Raw genomic sequence first — 19,562 nt, 5'->3', positions numbered from 1 at the left:
ATCTGCTTTTGCTGTTATGTGTTGGAGACAAGATAGATCTGCTCTTCCTTGCGCCAGTCTTGCCATGATCTTTGGCCAAAAGCAACTCAAGCATGAGTTTCCTACAGTCACTGGGATTCTCTGGACTTGTGCAGAGAAGGAAGAGGTGCCTGCCCCTCCTTACCGCCCTTTCCACCAAGCGGGAGAGGCAGGCTCAGGCAGGGCTCTTCCAGAAAGACCAAAGCTATACAGCAATGGTTCTCAAAGAGTGTTCCCCAACTCAGCAGCAAGAGCATTATTTGGGTACTTGTTTGACCTGCAAATTCACACACACACACACACACACACACACACACATGCCCCATGTGTTGAATCAAAAACCCTTGATTTCTTTGAGGCTAGCAGAGCCCAGGGAACTTGGTGGAGGATTGTGGATGCTTTGGTGGTGGGTGTAGTGTGGTGACATGAATCTGAAGAGGTGAGAACCTATACTCCCAACCACACACAGTGTTATAAACCAATGTTTCCTCAATAAAAAAAATACAATTTAAAAACACCACAACCCCTCTGATTTCTGCACTTGCACAAGGATCACTCAAGTTCTTGTTCTCAAGGAGAGAAACCCTTAACCCCAACATGTACATGCAGTGGCACTGTTCAGGCACCCAGGTGGCAGGAAGTAGTTTTGGGGTGGAGAAGAAAGGAGGAGGACGTCACTGTTGTCCCTGAGGGCCTGTGCCCTCAGCTTCCCTCTGGGAAACATACAGAAAGGGCGTCCAGAGGTCTGGAGACACATTAGGAGTCTTGGAGACTGAGGTGCTGAGAGGAAGGTGGGGAGGAAGCTTGCTTACTGGCTGGGGGGACCAGCAGCCTCCCACATTGTCTTGGCCTCTGCTGGTAGGCCCCTGTTCCTTCCCCAGGCTCACACTGAACTCTAGTGATGCTGGCTTTCCCAACTCTGGTTTGGCACCAAGATCTGGCAACACCCCCCCAGTTCCAGCCAAGGGTCATTTCCTGAAAAGGGACTTAACCAAGGGGCTTGGGTTTGGGGCGCTCAGGCCTTGTCAGTATAAGATCCCCAACCCACTGCCCTGTCCACTGTGTCTGGTAGTGTCGCCGGCCTTGGAGCGACAGTGAAGAGACACAACTGCCACTACTTCTGCCCCAAAATTACCCATCACGCTGGGGGAGATGAATACTAAAGGTCTCTGTTTCCCAAGTTCTAAACAGTGTGCTGGATTGAGCTAAGCTGTTTGTGAACATTGTAGAACTTAATAAGACAGTCACCCATGAAATAGATACCAACCCTGGGCAGTGAGTTACAAGCACAAGAGGAGGGGGGTTGGCCAGCTGTGCCAGAGTTCAGAGGGAGAGGGCTGAGAACAGGGTGACTGGAAAATTTCCCAAAGGGAAGAGGCCCAGTGCTGATTTGTAGACAGGGTCTGTGGCGGCAACAAAATCTGGCTTCCTCTGTCTCCACCTCTCTTTGTCTATCTCTATGTCTACTTCTCTCTACCCTTTCTTCTTTGTATAAACAAGCCACTGCATAAGTGGCAAACTTCAGTCTTCTCATTAAAGCTCTATTGGGACAATTAACTGGAGAATGGATAGAAAAATGTGGTTCATACACCAATTACTGTTCTTCAATTAAACGGAACAACATGGAGAAGTCTTGAAAACATTATGCTAAGTGAAAGAAGACAGACAGAAAAGATGACACTATGATTCCATTTCTATGATTTTTCTGGAAAAGGAGAAAAGAGAGAAAGCAAATGGATGAGCAGTTGCCTGAGGCTGGGAGCTGGAGTGGCGTTGATAACAAAAAGCGACGAGGAAACTGTGAGGGGGACAAAGTATCCTAAAACTGGATTGTGCTGATGGCTGCACAGCTACATAAAATTATTTAAATCACTGAATGAAGATTTAGTTGGGTGGAGGTGATGATCTGTACCTTTTAAAGAAGCATGCCAATTTTTTTAAAATGGATGGATGGATGGTTAGACGTGTGAAAAAATGTTATATTGATTTGTGATTAGATCATGTGGTTAGTGTTGATATAGGTGCTCGCTGTATAATTTTTTCAGTTTTATTTGAAAGTTTTTAGGATAAAATTTGGGGAAATTGTTTAACTTGAAGCAGGAAGGTACTCAAAGGATCTGTAGTCTAGAAAGGTCATTTTGGCCACCCAAATGGTAAAATGAAAACCACTCATGACGATGTTGGTGAGGACGCAGAAAACCTGGAACTCTCATATCCTGCTGCTGGGAGCATGCATAAATCCAGTGACTGGAAATTTAACAGTGTCTACTCCACGACATGCTGATCCCACCCTTAGGCTTCTAACCTAGTATGCTTGTACACCTCAAAGTATAAAAAAGAATGTTTACAGCAGCATTAGCTACCATAGTCCTGAACTAGATACACTGAATGACTATCAGTAGAGTGGATTTTAAATTATATATCCATTTATCCATACTGGGGGAGTCTCTATGGCAGTGGGAATGAATGAATGTCCACACAGCATGATGGATTCACAGCATGTGAATTTCACAATGTTGAGCGAAAAAAAAAAAACAGACATAATCGAGTACATATGAGGAGATTTCATTTATGTAATGTTCCAAGTGAGACAATCCTAGCAGTCAGGAACAGAAGACAGAAGAGTGCCGGCCTGTGGTTGGGATGACAACTGGAAGGACATCAGCCAAGAGGGTGGGAAGCTGGCAGTGCTCGCTTTCTTAGCCTGGATGATTAGTTCCATGTAAAACTCACAATTGCATGTAAAAAAAAAAAAAAAGAAAGAGTTATAGACTTCTGATGTGTGCATTTTTCAGCATGTAGATTTTAATTAGATAAAGTTTCCTAAACAATTGCCAAAAAAGAAACCACTTTGGGTCTTCCTGGTGGGGCAAGAGGTTAAGACACAACCTATGAAGCTATCTGCAGCCACTGCAGCACGAGTTCGATCCCCAGCCAGGGAGCTACCCACATGATGCAGCAGACCTCCCCTGTCTCGCCCGCTGCTCCCCTCAGCAGTGTATTTCAGTCAGTCTGCCTGTTCTGCTCCCCACTCTGTCTCTGGTGAATCCTCTCCCTCCCCCTCCCCCCAACAACTCTGGTCTATGCCCCAGTTCTTGTATGTATAAATAAATAAATCTTCAAAAAAAAAGGAAAAGAAACCACTTTGACCTCCACTCAAGGACACTATCACCACAAACCTGACTCCTGAGGGGTTTCTGGAGATGCAGCTAGTTTGAGCCATTCTGAGCAGCCTGGGGTGGTCTCTGGACCAGATTCCACCTAGGAAAAGTCCTTGGCATTTGTCAGATCTGCAAGGTCTTTAGAAGGAAAGCAGGTGTCAGAGGCTTTGATGTCAAGTAAGCCCAGGAAGCCCACAAATGCCCTAGAAAGTTTGTCATGACACCCTGAATCAGAGTGAATCATAAAAGCGCGTTCCAGCCCAGGGCTGTGAGAGATCAGGGTTCATGCGGGCTATGGGGGAAAAGAATGTGAAGACTTGGTGAAAGACGTAGCAGCCCACTCTCCTGCCCAGGACCGCCACCTGCAAGCAGTCCTCTGTTTACTCATAGTTGTCTAAAAGGGCTTTAATAAGAATCAAGTAAAATGAATTCAGTAGGAACTCCTTGTGTGAAAGGAATGCTGACCCCCCACCCCCCACTATTGGGAGGACTGGTAGGACCCCCGTTGGATACCAAAATCTATATATGTTCAAGTCCCTTATATAAGATGGCGTCACATTTGCGTATGACATGTGGGCATCTTTCTGCACATTTAGTCATCTCTAGGTGACTTAATACACTGAATACAACATAAGCGCTTATGTGAACAGTTGCTACACTGTGTTGTTTAGAGAAAAATGACAAGAAGAAATGTTTGCATCTGTATGTGCTCGGTACAGATGCAAACATCAGAAGCCTAGCCACATAGTACATATTTGTGACCCACAGCCGGTAGAAATCCCCAGATCTGGTACCCATGGACATGAGGGCTGAGTGTACCTAACCTTTAGATATATTTTGTGATGAAGAGGACTCAGTTATCAGATGACCAGTTTCTCAAAACAGGGTCTCTTTCTTTTTCTTAACTCCAATTTTCCATGAAGAAAGAGAGCTTAGGTTAGTCATAAGAGGAAGTCTAATTCCAGGTCAAAGAGTCAAGCTTCCCAATTATCATAGCTAATTGTGTGCTGGCATTGTCTGTGTGCCTTCATATGGGTAATAAAATGCTGAAAATGTGGCTAGAAATTCAAGGCCCTTGGCTCAAGAATGAAGTGGTGACACTAGCACATTCTAAAGTATTATCAGATTTAACCAATAGTTTTTGATGTACTAATAGACTCTGAAAAAAACAGCCACTGGCAATCTGTAAGCTTGTTGTGAGCACTATAGTGTTTCATAAAAATGCAGAGAATGAACGAACATGTGTGGGCATTGGCAGAGTGGACTTGCAGGTGACTTTCAGAGGGTTGACCCCTCCAGCCTTTGTCCTGGGCTGACTTCTTCCAGCAGACACCCTGATACACGCCATGGGTGTGGTTGAAGGGTGTAGAGGCCAAGTGATCCCCCAAGAAGCCCCATCTTCTGTGCCCAAATAAATTTGAGATATGCTGTGTTCAATCAAAACACAACTGTGTAGGCAAGGCTGTGGGGAAACAGACTCAAACACAGCTGGCGGCAGTGATGGGACCACCCTCTGAAGGGCAACCTGGCAGAAGCTTTCAAAATTAAAAATGCACATGGCCTTTGACCCAGCAATTCTACTCCCTGGCATTTTTCCTACAGATGCACTCCCACAAGTACCAAGTGACGTGTGGACAAGGATATTCGTTTTTAGTGTTGTTTATAATAATAAAGCCCGGGAAACAGCCCTACTCTCTCAAAGGGGGTCTGGCAAAATCATCTTGGGAGCAGTGGCTAACATTTGCTGCGTGCTTACTGCACACCAGTAGTGTCCTAAGCACTTATAAGTATTATCTCATTTAATCCACACAAAATGCTCTATGGGTGCTGTTACTAACCTTGGTACCCTAAGAGATTAAATAACACGTTCAACGTAAATAAGTTAAGGGATCTAAACTCTGCATTGTCTCCAAAGTTGATGCTCTTGATCACTCTGTTAAACAGTCTCTTCCAGAGAGGATTTGAATGACCTTTTCAATGGAATATGTTAGAACAGAGAAAAAGGACAAACAGCTCTATATGTATTAACATCAAATGTTTTCTAGATATAATGTTAGGTGAAAGAGGCAAAGTGCAGAACAATGGAGGGGATTATAGGGAATATATATATATATAAAACACTTTCTTCAGAAGGACACATGGGACTAGTAACTCACAGGCCTCCAAAAAAAGGGATGTGAGCAGTGGCTGGAGGGAAAGATGGAAGAGAGACTTACAATTCTGTTTGAATTTGTTTGTAACTTTATTTCAAAGTAACTTCAAACTTACAGAAAAGTTGCAAGAATAAGATTTAACTGTCTAGACCCTTCACCTAGATTCATTAACCATCACCGTGTTCCAATCTTTTTCTTACCATGTCCATGCTGTACTTCTTTAAAATAAGAATTAACAAGACCAAGTTAAACTAACATTTTTTTACCTCAGAAATTCTGGAAAGAATGAGGTGCTAGTTTTGACTTTCTCACAAGGTGGTCAAGTGCAAATCTGTTTCAAGAGATTAATCTTAAAACACAATGATTATCTGGAACAAATGCTCCCTCACCCAGAAGGATGTGCCTGGGTTTAGGATCTTGAGAAGAGGTTTAATGAAACTTCTAGAACCATACAGCGGAGGCCAAAAGTAGCCACCTTGCTCAGGGGATGAGGATGTCGAGGTTGCTACAGACCACAGGGCTACTATCTCCAGAAAGCTCCATCTACCCTGTTGACAGTGAGCACCACAGCAGGAGGAGATAAAACTACATGCCAGGTGTCCAGGTAGTGCTAGAAAGCAACCCACCACCACCACCCCAAGTCCCTTTAATTACCTCTTTGGGCCCTTGTGCCACTGGGCTCAGTGCCTGTGATGAGCTGAGATGCTATACATTGAGGGCGGGGGGGGAACCCTGGTCTAAGCACATGAAGGTCAGGTGCAAGTTTCCTGCCACCTTTAAAGGGTGCCCCCACCTCCCCCACTACCCACCAAAACATGTCACTTAATCCCAGGGCCTGCCCTTGCCACCTTCCCTGCTCCCCTCTAATCATTTACCCTGGTTTTCTTTTTGCTTAGTACAGCTCATCAGTCTTTCATGTGTGCCCCATTCTTTCTGGCCCCTACTTTCACCTGGAATTTCTGTGAGGGCAGGGCTATGTGTCCCCCTCAGGCTGGGGCTCCTAGAATCAGGGACTTTGGAGAGCAATAGATTGGGCACTGTCCCCTTCTTTCTACCATCCCTTTTGGCTCCCAGTCTGAGATTCTATTCACACACCTCTAAATCTGAGTGTATGAACCCTGAGACCCTTTGCCTGCTGAAGGCTAAAGGCCTGTAGCTGACACCAGCAGGCTGGTGGTGGGGCCATTGTATAACAGTAGCCAGGCTGCAGGTTTCTGATGATTCAGCACTGTGGCCTGCTCGGGACTTCCATGGGGCTGGACCAGGGGGCTCCTCAGAGTGAAGAGCCAAAAGGCCCTCGATCCCAGCCTACCTGGGGACCCTGCACCGATACCCTGACACAGCAGGAAGTGGGTAATTTTCTGGCCTCTCCTGGCTGCCCCGGGCCTGACCTCTCGGACTATCTGAGTCTGGGTGCAGGTACCTGAGCCAGAGTCAGGGTGGGTTCCAGCCTGGTGTTGGGTCAGGAGACCACCTTACCATCAAGAGCCTGTTTTTGAGGTTACACACTCCTGGAACAGGGGTCAGGAAGAGGGACATGGAGGCCAGTGAATGCCTGGGGGGTTGGGGGGCCAACTGGGCAGTTCATTTTCAAACCACTAGATGTCACTTCCATTTCAAAGGAACCTACTGGTTGGAATTTTCCCCTGTCAGGTCCCCTCATCCTTTTCCAAATCTTAAAGACACACAGTCACAAGAGAAAACTTCACTTTCTCCTGAGGACCTACACACCAGAAACCTGGTCAGGAGCTATATCCAAGCCTGAGCAGAAACTTCCAGAAGCTCCATAATACCTACCTCACCCCTATAAAGAGCCAGAAGGAGCAGAACCCCTCCTCCCCACTCCCACCCACCCTACCGGTTATCCTGGGCATGGTATTTTCTGAAACCAAAAGTAAAACACATGTTCAAACTGATGTGAGTATCTTTAGGGTAGAAAATGTTTGAAACAGGGGATACATAGGCCAAAGATCCTAGTCAGGCCACAAGATTCTGGGTTAACTGGCAGCCATGTTATCTACCCCCCTGGCTTTGTAACTGGTGGCTGAAATTATAGACTGTTACAGGTGGTGCCCCCTTGAGGGGGTTGCAGGTGAGGATAGTTAATCCCAGGGAAAATGCTAAAAAGTATAGCATTTTGGGGTGGAGACTGATAAGAAATATAAGAGACTGCAGAAGGGGGCGTGGATTCAGTCCTTGGAATTTAGCGTTTTCAGATCTTCATCATTTGGGGTCAGCGGATTGCAGCCCCCACCACACTGATCTTCCAGAAGGCTGTTGCGGGCCTCTGAAGGTGGAGGCCTACAGCAGCCAACCTCAGACAAGAAAAGTTCAGAGACTTTGCAATTAGCTAAACTGAAATTGTTCCCGATTTTGCTGCTGTTACAGCCTGCCATAGAAGTAAAGATCTGGAGCTGGGTGCCTTGCTGAGCTGCGTAAGTGTGGCCATTTGTCCAGTCATTCAGCCGCTGCAGCTGCTGTCTTGAGTGTCGCTTGTCTGATGCTGTGCTGGGGCATCCCAGCATCTCTGGGAGCATCTCCTGTTGCGTCTTCTGTTATCTTCATGAGTTGGAACCTGGCCTGGAGTCTGGCTGCTGCATGCTCCAGGTCGGCAGAAGCAGGAAGACGCCATCTTGGAGATGTGGCCTATTGCTCAAGAGGAAGCGCCAAGTCCTCGGTGTCAGGAAGATGCCATCTTAGCTGCTTTTGTTTAGGACTCAAAAACACTGGACATGGCTTCTGGTGAGGTAAATGGCCATTTTTGGCCTCAATAACTCTTTGTTTTTCCCTGGCTTGTTAAATAAATCCCATTATTGTTGTTCCTTGAGCCCAAGTAGTCTTGCAATTGTGCGTGCAGAAGAACTCAGACAATGACCAGTAAACTATTTGGACAGTATCCTTGGTCAGTTTTAGTGCCCCTTGCTGCTTGTATCAGCTTCAGACTATCAGGAATTTCTGAGGAGGGGAGATCTGCAGGGAGGTCCATCTGCCTTTTCCATCCACATCCCTAATATTCAGTCAACATTTCTTGGCTGGCTGGTGCCGATTATTATAATTTTCAATGTGTTTTTACTCACTGAGTTCCTCTCTAGACTCTGTCACGGAAGTGTCATTCCAAGCCATTTTACAGATGAAGAAACAGAGAGGTGGAGAAGGTTAAATTAGGAAGTTCTTCCTAGCTGCTCTAATCTCATTCCAAGTGGAACATGGTGGATTTACCTACAGCTCAAGTTTAGGGAACACTACTTTCATCACCCTGCCCCCAGCCATCCATGCCCAACCACTGAGGACATAACCGTAGACCTCCAGGCTGAGGACAGCCTATGGCACTATTAGTGATTATGAAGTTCATACTTCATAGTAGAGTACTCAGTAACAAAGTTACTCACACCAGGCTAGAGCAAACAGTTACTTCCCCACGAGACTAGGGAAGTGAGGCAACTTACCTAGGAACCCAGCTCCTAAGTTCGCAGGACCAGGACTAAAGAGTCTTGAGTTCTCAAACAAATGCTCCATCCTGTAAAGACAAGGCCACTGAGCCCAGGTCAGCTTCTCCCAGAGCTGTTAGCATCCAATAGAGAAAACACTTCCCAGGCAGTATCTGACCCTCACCCTGGCCACTGACCATCAGCCAGGAATAACCACAACTGACCCTTTATCTCCACAGTGAGCTTGCCCCACCACGGCCACAGCTTGACCCCTAACCCTGACCACCACTGACCCTTAACTGGGAACACAGGCTGTCCTCCTGAGGCCACTGCTCCACACACATTCAGCGCTGGTCAGCATGTGGAAGGCTCAGACAACTCAGCCACAATGCCACTAAATATTCCGGCATGTCAGAATTACTAACAATAATAAAGAAAATGCGCAGGACCTGGGTGCCAGACAGGAGGCTGGCATTTTCATATTCATGATCTCTTAAAAGGATCTCCAACACTTCTCTGTTTGTTCCCAGGTAAGGTCTAAAGCTCTCCCAATGCTAGAAAGCTCCCAGTCAGTCTTCCCTTTCCCCCCATTCTCCCCTCCCTGTAACCAAGGCTCATGCACAGGCGCGCGCGCGCGCACACACACACGTCTTTGTTCTTCCTGTCCCTCAGGTTAGACCACCCTTCCTCTTTCCCATGCCCATTCTTCCCCAGGCAGTCTTTAGGACCCAGAGGGTCTCACGCTATCCATTCTTACTGACCCTTCCCAGGTCACCAGGCCCAAGGAAGCCAATAGCCACCCAGCCAAGCACCTTCTCTCCTGTCCCCCAGGCTAGAGAGGCCAGGGCCAGCACCTTGGGGAGAAGGCCACTCAGCTACACGTGTGCTCACGTATGCACATTCACCACATGTGTTTATAGAGCTCCGAGCAACTGTAAACTTGGCTTACCCCAGCTGCCCCAGGAGAGGTGTAGAGTAAGGAAAAATGTCAGGCTTTTCTGCCCTCCTGCTATCAAGACAGATGATGGATCCTTGCAGTCCTGAATGCATGCCTGATGGCGGGCACCTGGCATAGGGTGTGGGCCTAGGTAGATGGGATTCACCTGGGCTAAGACTGGGCTGTTAAGGGCGGCGTCACAGGGATGCCAGCAGAAGCCGAGAAGCAGCAGAAGCTGAAAGAGAAGCAGAGAGAGAAGCAGAGAAGGCCGGAGAGCCCAGATAGAGTGAAGACTTGCTGGGGGCTGGGAGGCACCCTTGTCTGCTGTGTACCGGGTAAATCCCAATAAAAGACCTGCAAAAACCACTGAGGACTCTGACTCCTCCTTTACCCAGTCTGCATGGGATCAGAAAACCTGCACTGTGTCTATTCCTGACCCTACAAGAAACCAGAAATACATCCTGCTGCCACCAGTCTTCCCCAACAAGGCAACTCACCCCTCAGCCCTTGGCTACTCTGCCATCACAGGGGACTGACCGTATTCGTTTACTTTCTATGTGGTGAGCAGTGCTCAGCCTCCGGTTCCCAGCACAGAGTAGGGTACTCAGGACCCTGCTGGGGCTTCTCCCTGAGACTGCCCAGACTATCTCTAACCCTGGGAATGCCCCATCCCCTCTTTTCTGCCATCGGTGCACCCTCACCCTGAATGGCCCACTTTAAGTCTCACCTTCTCTGAGACACTTCAGCTGATTGCCATGACGAATAATAAGGACTCCAGAAGGGGTTTCAGGAGCAAAATAAAATTGTGGGATAAGACCTAATATTTCACTTTTAAAATCCATTTCTTTGGAGTAAGCATTCTGTCCTCAGGAGGGGTCCCTGGGTATTTAGAGTATGTGCCCCACCAGAGTCAGTGGGTACACCTGGAGCATGTGTTCTGGCTCTAACTTTGCCCACCACACAGGTGGGGGCTTCATGGCCTCCCCTGAACACACAGTGGAGGCGGATGGGCCTGAAAATCACTAGGGTCCCTCAGCTCCAGCAGGCAGTGGTTTCTCTCTCTCTAATCAAGGTTTTTTATTGGGAAATCAAACACTTGACCTTGCCACTGATACGTTGCCGTAACTTTCAGTGGGAGGAGAAAAATCTTTCTGAGTAGAGTCTAAAGTAAGATGAGGGCCTCCCCGGTGGCGCAGCGGTTGAGTACTGGGCTGTGAAGCTGTGCACGGCCTCTGCAACACCGGTTCAATCCCGGGCTGCTCCCCGGCCACCAGAGGAGGGTCCCACATGGCGCGCAGACCTCTCCTGCTGCCCGCTGCTCCCCTCAGCAGTGTACCTCGGTCCTTCTGCCTGCTCTGCTCCCTGCTCTGGCTCTGGGGAATTCTCTCGCCCTCCCGCGCTTCTGACTGTACCCAGTGCTTGTATAAATAAATAAATAAATCTTAAAAAAAAAAAAAGGATGAAAACAGGTTAGCTATAAGGAAGAACTTCCAGATTGTGTGCTACAAAAGACAGGGAATTGTAAAGCAAAACCACAGAATGTCTCTTCTGGAAATCTTTAAAATGCAAGAAAGATGTGCCTCAAAGACTGAGTCTGACTTTGTTGGATGTTAGGGTCCTTTTATTATTATTATTAAAAGGAGAGAGAGTGCGACCTCTCTTCATCAAGTAAGGAAGGGGTGCAGGCATTGATGGAGTTCCCAGTGCTGAATGATAGAGAGCTGAATGAGCCGAGGGCCTCACCCCCAACTCCTCCATTGTCCCTGGTTCCCCTTAATGAAGGCTCAAACCAGAGGAGCCAATGAGGCTTGGAAAATCCGCCTGTTGTGTGAGGGGATTTTCCATAAATCTCCCTCATTCAGGGGCGACAGCCCCGTGCCCTATGGAGGAAGGGCTGCTCAGCTCCTGAGGGACCCTCATTAAGAACAGGTGCTTTCTGGCTGGCTCCCTGTGCTCCAGGCCCCTCCATGTCTATGGAGGAGGGTGGGGGTGGGGGAGGACCACCCCACACTCTCCCTGAAGCCATCTCCCAGCAAAATGACCTTGGGCCCCTTCAGGCCTATCAGGGTGAGGAAGTGGAGTCTGACTCACCGATGGCATGGCACTTTGGAGGTTATTTGGCATAAATTTGCCTTCCACCTATTCCAGTCCCCCCTCCTGAAAGTTCATAGACCTGCGCTGTGGAGTTATTAGCGGGAGTTATAGACCTGCTCTGGTGTGAGCCTTCATTAAGGGGAACCAGGAAGTGGGGGTGAGGCCCTCGGCTCATTCAGCTCTCTATCATTCAGCACTGGGAACTCCATCAATGCCTGCACCCCTTTCCTTACTTGAAGAAGAGAGGTCACACTCTCTCTTCTTTTAGTAATAATAATAATAACAACTTTATAGACCTGCACTATAGGAGCCACATGGGGCTATTTAAATTTCAATTAATTAAAATGAGATTTCACACATCTATTCAGATGCACAGTTTAGGTACTCAGCAGCCACCTGTGGCTACCGGATGGGACCGTGCAGATCCAGCTTCCCCAGCTGTCCTACTAGACGATGCTGCTATAACCTCTACTAGACAGAGCCACCTCCACCATGAGGACAGGCCTATTGAGGGCAGAAATTCTAGCATAGACAACAGGATCAGAGGTCTCATACTGACCATGGAGAAAGCTCCAAGAGTTCAGGGGACCCCTTTTTGAGGGGGTACCCAACCCCAATCCTCAAGAAGTTCCTAGCCCAAGGAGGGTTAAATAATTCCTTGGTCAGCTCCTGTTTTCCCAAGCAGGTGAGGAGGAAAGGGTCCAGCTGTCACTTAGCAGGCTCATTAGCCAGGTCTTCTGGGGCCTTGCCCTCCCCAGGGGTAATTATTAACGGGCCTCAGATGTGAGAGAGCATGCAGCCCAAACCCCACCCTCCCTTTCAGCCCACAGGGCCAGCTGGGCATCCTGGGGCAGCCTGTGGGGGGGGAGGGGGGCGGAGCTCAGAGTCCCACCTGGAGACAGCCCCAGGCCTGAGAAACTCCCCCACCTCCCGACTCAGCCAAGTCCAACTCCACATTTGATAAGATGCATCTCCAGCCAGGGAATAGGGTGCCAACCAGGAAAGCAGCCACTGCCCCCTGATTAAACAATGGAAACTCTTTAGCATTGGGGGTTCATCCTTACAGACTCATAGGGGAAGTTCTAATCCCCACCCCACCCCCAAACCCACAGCCTCTCACCTCATCAGCAGGAATTTTCCACATTTGCTGAGATTTCTGTTTGCCTTCCCCATTAGCTTAACAAGCATGGATGGAAAGATGACTAAGGTAATTAGTGACTGTGTAGAGTCGGGACAGAGGGGCCAGGCCAAGGACGGGTGGCATCGGCTGGAGTGTGGCTTGAGAGGCTGTGAGTCAGCCAGAAAGAGTGAGGACGTGGGTCACCAGGGCCAGACCTAGGAGCCTCTGGCTGGCCGCAGGGAACTCTGCCCAAGAATAGAATGCAAGTCATGGCTTCAGCTTTGTTACCATGGAAACAATTCCAAATGGAGGCTTCTTCTACCAAAGAGGGTTCATGAGGCCCTGGGTGGATCAATGCTGGTCTGAGAAGGGAGAATCCTAATCTATAGGTACAAATGGTGACCCCTCCCCAGTTGGACCCTCCAAGGGCCTGTGTTCACAGAGTCACTGACAAAGGAACAGGAGGGGTGCTGGGAAAAAAGCCCAACCTGTACCTCTTGCTGATGGGTAGAAAGGGCTCTGGGAGGAGCCCAGTCTTAGAACCTTCTTACATGGCACATCCCAGCAGGCCCCTGCCATCACCCACCTCATTCATCCTGATCCTTTTGACCATATACTTCTATTAACAAAAAGTCTGTGATGTGTGCTCCAACAGACCTATTTATTTATATTCATAAATACAACTACTACATAACAATAAATTATGTGCAATATTGAAAAATACACCAAAAAAACCCAAACAGATATTTGAACAAAAATGAAAAAAGTAAGTTTCCGATGCCTTCCCAAATACTGATGGGCCAGTCTTGCCCACCCCATGTTGGAAACCACTGACCTACTAAGAGTGTGAGTTACACATTTCTAACTAAGCTCATTAAATAAGCAAAGCTTCTAGCAATTGCAAATTCAACAACAGCCAGTCCTCCCAGGTTAATGTTAAGATTACTTGCTACCTCGAAATTAGTTTGAACTTGAGCTGACCCTCATGCTGGGGTAGGGATGGTGGCAGAGCTGGTGATGTCAGCTGACAACAGGCTCAGGGTGCGTGCACCACCCCCTCCCCCATTCATGACTTTGCTCATGCTCTTCCCACTGCGTGGATTGCCCTGCCACCTTCCTCCACCCTGACAGCTACTGATCCTTCAAAACTCCAAATCTCTATCTTCTCCAGGATCTCTGCCCTGAATCTCTGGCTAGTTAAAAGTCCTATCTCTAAGCTCCATAGTCTGCTATGGATGCCTATATTACGGCAACTGTCACACCACACTGGAATGGGGTATTTAACCCTGTACCTTCCCCACTAGAGTGTGAACTATAGAACAGGGGATTGCTGTATTCACCCTTGACTCCCCAGCTACCAGCATACCTAGGCACCAGCATACCCACCTGTATCCTGCCGGCACTTTCCTTTCCAACACTGAGTCATCTTGGGTTCATGTGACAGGGAGTTGATGCCACCCCATCCCTTTCCCAGGATCCCTTAAGCAATGACTATGGGATTGGGTGAACAATACCCCAACTCTCTAGCCTCCCAGGTGGTAAATTTGAGGTGAGTATTCTAAAGTCTGCAGGAAGCCCCAGCATGACTGAGGATTGGGGCAGGAGACAGGAGTGCAGATGAAATTCCCTGGTAGAAGGAAGGACGTGAGCAAAGGTGGGAGGTGAGGGGTGCTGGAAAGAAAGCAGCGAGGAAGCACTGAGTGACATGTCCTAGCCCTATCCCCAGGGATTTCCCCTTTTCCAAGCCTACGTCCCAGCTTCCTCTTTCCCTGAGTCCAGAACCTTGACAGCTAGATTTGGGGCCTGGCATATTGGGGGAGGAATTTCTCAGAAATTTCACATACTGGCAGAGAAGCAAGCCCCGTCCCAGCACCTAGCCTTTAAAGCAATCTTCATTAAGAGCTTTCCTATAGATAGGCAAACGGATTAGGCTGACTTCTGGGAAGACCAATGCCTCCACCTGCCCCCTCTCCCCTGTCTGGAGAGGGAGGGAGGCAGGAAAAAGGAGCCAGAGTTTCTCTCAGTTCCTCCTCAGATCATTAGGTGCAATTAAAAGCAGGCAGGAAACAAATCTGGGCACGCAGAGAGTGGGCTCTGTAAATCTCCATGTCCACCCTGGCCTCTGGGGGTCCTGCCTGATCTGGCAGCCATCCAGGCAGCAGTGGTGGCCCAGCGACATCTGTCCTGGACACCCACCCTCAGCCAGAGGGTGCTCGGGCTTGTTCTGAGGCAGCAGGTCAAGACACCACCCCCTTAGATCTGAGCTCAGAGATGGTCTGGGAGTCCAGATACCTTATGCCCAGTCTAGCTCTGCTATCTTCCAGTTAAGAGTAAGGCAAGTTCCTTACCCTACCCAGGACTCAGTTTCCTCAGCTGTACCATGAAGAAACCATACACCGACTAACATCCCCCAGTGCTGGCATTTTATGTTCTAAGTCTGAGCGTGTTTCTGGCCTCCAGATTCTTGAGCCCAAGATTCTGCTGACCCACACATCTCTAAGTTGCTCTGAGGTCCCAGGCTGGGGTGAAAGGACTGTTGTAAAGACTGACAATTACACAGAAAAGAGGTCCAGTATTTAACAGACAGATTCTAGGAGGAGAGGATCCTCCACTGAGCCCTTCTCCGAGTCTTCCAGCCTCTAGCAATGGCACCTATTTAGGATCAGCCTGCCTCTGGCCTCTCCACGTGTCTCAGGAAAGAGTGGCAACTGATCCAAGAATGGATCACATATAACCAATCATAAGTTAACTTTGTTTTCTCTTTCTATGTCTCCTGTCCTTGTTGGGATTCCAGCAAGACTAAAAGACTAAAATGGGCTTAAGTGCCCATCCATTCACCGGTGCCTCCCATCTTGTGGTTCTTTATCCACAGAGGACCAGTGTGGAAGATAGTCATGGTCTTTCTCTTTAAACCTCAGAGAAATTTCTACACTAGTATGGGGTACCAGGGATGTCCTGGGAGATGGCTCTAAACTGATATATCCAAGGCCCCACCCCCAGACAAGGATAAGCAGATGAGGTTTTTCCAGGTACCTTAAGATTTGGAAATGAGTTAGGGCATTCTGCTGTAGTATGGGCTCTCACTATCCACAAGTTAAGGCAAATTAAGGTCAGTACACAAGTCCAGCCTAGACAGCTTGGCCCTGGGAAATGCTTCACCCCCCAGAAGAACACAGCCTGCACCCCAATCAGATACCTTGTAAATGAAAATATGTCCAAATTAGAACCATGGTAAAATACAATTTTTCACTCTATCAGACTTGGGGGGTGGGGAGTGATAGCATACTTTGTTGGCCAGACTGTGGGGAAATAGATACACTCATCTATTGCTGGTGGAGGTTTAATTGTTACAATCTATATGGAGAATAATTTGGCAATATATACCAAAATTATAAATACACCACAAATCTCAGGTGTGGGAATAGATGCTACAGATATACAGTATGTATAAAATGGCACACGTATAAGATTATTCAGTGCAGAATTGTTTTTAATAGCTAGTGATAGAACTGACCTTACTCAAGAGAAGACTGGTTAAAATATGATAGATTAGTCATACACTGGAATACTATGCAGCTATGAAAAAGGAACCATGCCATTCTTTTAAAATCATTATCCAAAGTCTTCCAAAATATAATAATAAATGGAAGAGGCAAAATATAAAACATATATAAAGTATACTCCCACTTGGAGAAAAGTGAGAATATAACAATAGAAATTTTAAAATCCATACCTTCCCTCATTGAGACAGGGTTAAAAATTCAAGAGCTTTGGAACCAACTTGACCTACCCACTTCTACACATTGGAATGAGAAGCTAATGAGGTAATGGGTGGAAGTCAAGAGCTCTAGACACTGTCACAGACAACAGAAGGCATGGCTAGAGCCTGACTGGAATGATTCCTATTCCCAAGCTCCAACCCTCACCTACCAGGGCCTTCTCACTTAGAAGTTAACCCAACAAAATGGGTTGAAGCACACTGTCTCTGGCCTTATGCAAGCCAATTGTTCTCAGCCAATGAGGAAAGAGCAGGGGCAGGGCTTAATAGGAAATGAGGCATTAGGCAGCCCACTCCCAGGTGCAGCTTCAAGGGAAGAAAGCCTTGTGTCTTGATGGTCCTGGCACTGTCCACACTGCAGCTAGTGATTCGGTTTCAGCAAGACCAGTCACACTAAATTGATGGCTTGTATTATTTTCTTTGTATTTAAACTGCAAATTGATTTTGGTTTTCAAGCTGTATATAAACTAAATGTAAAAAGCATTTTATACCCCCCTGTATATTTGTATCTGTCTAAGCAGACCTGATTAGGTTAATGGAGTCCCCTGAAGATCCCCCCACTTTAGATGAGGTCCTACATATTATTCATGATTGAGAAAAATATTTTTGATTAAAATTTCTCAAAGGCCTGGATCTTTTCTTTCATATTTTTTAGGGGGGGAGGGGTAACATCTTGGGAAATGTTCACTGAAATAATAATCTAATTTTAGTAGATTCTCTAAGGGTAACTGGTCCTGCTCCCTTCCCTCATTGAGTGCAGCAGCAAGGAGACTAGGGCTTCCCCTTGGGGGAAGCAGATAAGGAAGGACCCAGCACCCGCTCCAGGCCTGCATCCTCCAAGCACCTGGCTGCATGTATGCCCTCTTCGCTCCTGGGGCCTTCAGTTTCCTGCCTAAAAATGGGGGTTGGCAGTGGCAGCAGACCAGGGCAGACCACTGCCCATGTGGGGTGTGGTCCCCCAAATCAATGGGAGTGCGTTCCTGAGATAGGGGTGCGATGGCCGGAATGTGAGGGGCCAGAGTGATGGACCGCGCCAGCCCAAGAGCTGAACAAATATTGACCCTGAGCAGGCGGCCTCTTGAAAGCCCTCCACAGGATGCCTCTCGCTGTTCCCCTATCTCTAGCCAACCTCACAGCAGGGTGCCGCCTCTAGCTGGAGGCAGGTTGCTAAGTCTCCCTTTGGGGCCTAGACCCTGTGTGGAGGACCCAGTGTCAACCTTGGTGCTCTTGGCATGGGGTTCCAGGTCACCAAGGGTTATTCCAAAAGGGGTCCACTCCATTGCTACCCCCCAGTGTCTCAACCAGATTTCCTCATTCCTTCCCCCACACGTCGTTCCAGCTCCCAAGGTCTGGTCAGATTCCCTCTACCAGAGGCGGAAGAAAAATGAATATATGCTTGGGGTGGGAAGGCCCACAGCTCACTGACCTCAGAGCCTGGATTCTCCTCAAAGATGCTGAAGAATCCTAGCTGAAGGTGGGGATGGACTCCTCCAGCACCTTCTGTTCAGAAGGAAACAGAAAGTGTGTGTGTCCTCCCCTCAAGGCCCTCACCCACACCCTGGGGCTCACCCTTGCCCTCTCAGGTCAATGACCTCTCTAGGACCTTTGAAAATACTCGGGCCTCCCATCCTTCTGCCTGTGTCCAGATCAGACTCACTAAATGGATTCCCCAAGCAAGAAGCCTCCTGGGCCCTCCCACCAGTTCTCATTCCCACACAGTGATTGAGAAAAATGCAGGTGAGCCCCCAAAACTCCACAGGGACAAACACATTGGCCCACCCTCACCCTGACCAGCCCAGGCTTCAGTCCCAGTGATGGTATGCAGTCTGCCTTGTAGGGGGTGAAGAAGCACAACCGAGGGTCTCAAGGAGACACCCATCTCCCTTCAGGACATGTATTCCTTAGCTCCCAGACAGACTGGAGGCAAGGAAGGACACACAACTTCCAGGGACCAGGGACAAGCACTCAGGGGAAATGAATCAAGTGTTGACAAACACATTGAACAGTCTGGGAACCTATGTTTCTTAAGAGTGGGAAGGGGGAGGCAGACTGAGGGCAGAAGTGGATGCTTCAGAACACAGAGGAATCTCCATTTCCTTCACCTGGTCTAGAGGAATTGTGCTGGGGAACTTCCTGAGGGCAGGTCTGTGTCTCCACTCAAATTGCAACTCCTTGAGACAGGGCTGTTTCTCCCCTCAGACCGGGGTTCCCTAAGGCAGGGCTGTGTCCCCCCAAAGACTGGGGCTCCCTGAGGGCAGGGCTGTTTCTCCCCTCAGCCTGGGGCTCCCTGAGGACAGAGCTGTGTCTCTACTCAGACTGGGGCTCCGTGAGGGCAGGGCTGTGTTTCTCCTCAGACTGGGCTCCCTAAAACAGGGCTGTATCTCCCCCCTCAGACTAGAGGTTATCTAAGAGGCAGAAAGTAGATTGTTTTCCTCATCAGCCTGGAAGTTTCTATAACATGAACTAGGACCCAAGGAGAGAAGTTAAAGAAGACCAATCCCAAGCTGTGACCAGAAAGAACTCACTTTTTTCTTTTTATTCATTTCTATATACAGAAAATAAAGCCCACACACATTTCTGTATATCAGAAAAATTTCAGTTTGGTCATAAAGTTCATCTACTCTGTGAAACACATCTTCAAGTACCAGGAAGAAAAAAATGAAGTTAAAATTTCATCTCACTTGGTTTTAAAATTAAACAATAAATCCGGATGGTTCTAGTATCAAGGTAATAATCAGGCTGCACCTTGAGACTCCTTATCCTCAAAACCTCCCCTTCCCTTAGCCAAATTCAAACTTAGCTTCTATTTGTCCTTCCAGCGTTTGTTCATGTATATCCAAGTAAATTTTGCTTTCTCCTCCTCACAGAGAACT

At 47.9% G+C, this 19,562-nt stretch overlaps 1 long non-coding RNA gene across 2 annotated transcripts; it reads right to left on the bottom strand.

Moving 5' to 3' along the window:
* Nucleotides 1-2,545: 2,545 nt before the first annotated feature.
* On the bottom strand, nt 2,546-13,151 carry LOC119253319 (uncharacterized). 2 transcript variants are annotated; one of them, XR_008553223.1, is made up of 4 exons: nt 12,912-13,151; nt 8,779-8,849; nt 3,198-3,317; nt 2,546-2,746 (listed from the first exon to the last, which is right to left on the bottom strand). It is a non-coding gene; the product is annotated as an uncharacterized LOC119253319 (long non-coding RNA). The 2 variants fall into 2 exon arrangements; XR_005127039.2 differs by having other exon boundaries at nt 2,546-2,722.
* Between the last annotated feature and the right edge of the window lie 6,411 nt (nt 13,152-19,562).

Source organism: Talpa occidentalis, unplaced genomic scaffold, assembly GCF_014898055.3.
Source record: "Talpa occidentalis isolate TD23 unplaced genomic scaffold, MPIMG_talOcc4v2.1 talOcc4.2, whole genome shotgun sequence".
Taxonomy (NCBI): domain Eukaryota; kingdom Metazoa; phylum Chordata; class Mammalia; order Eulipotyphla; family Talpidae; genus Talpa; species Talpa occidentalis.
This window is presented reverse-complemented; position numbering and strand designations above follow the sequence as displayed.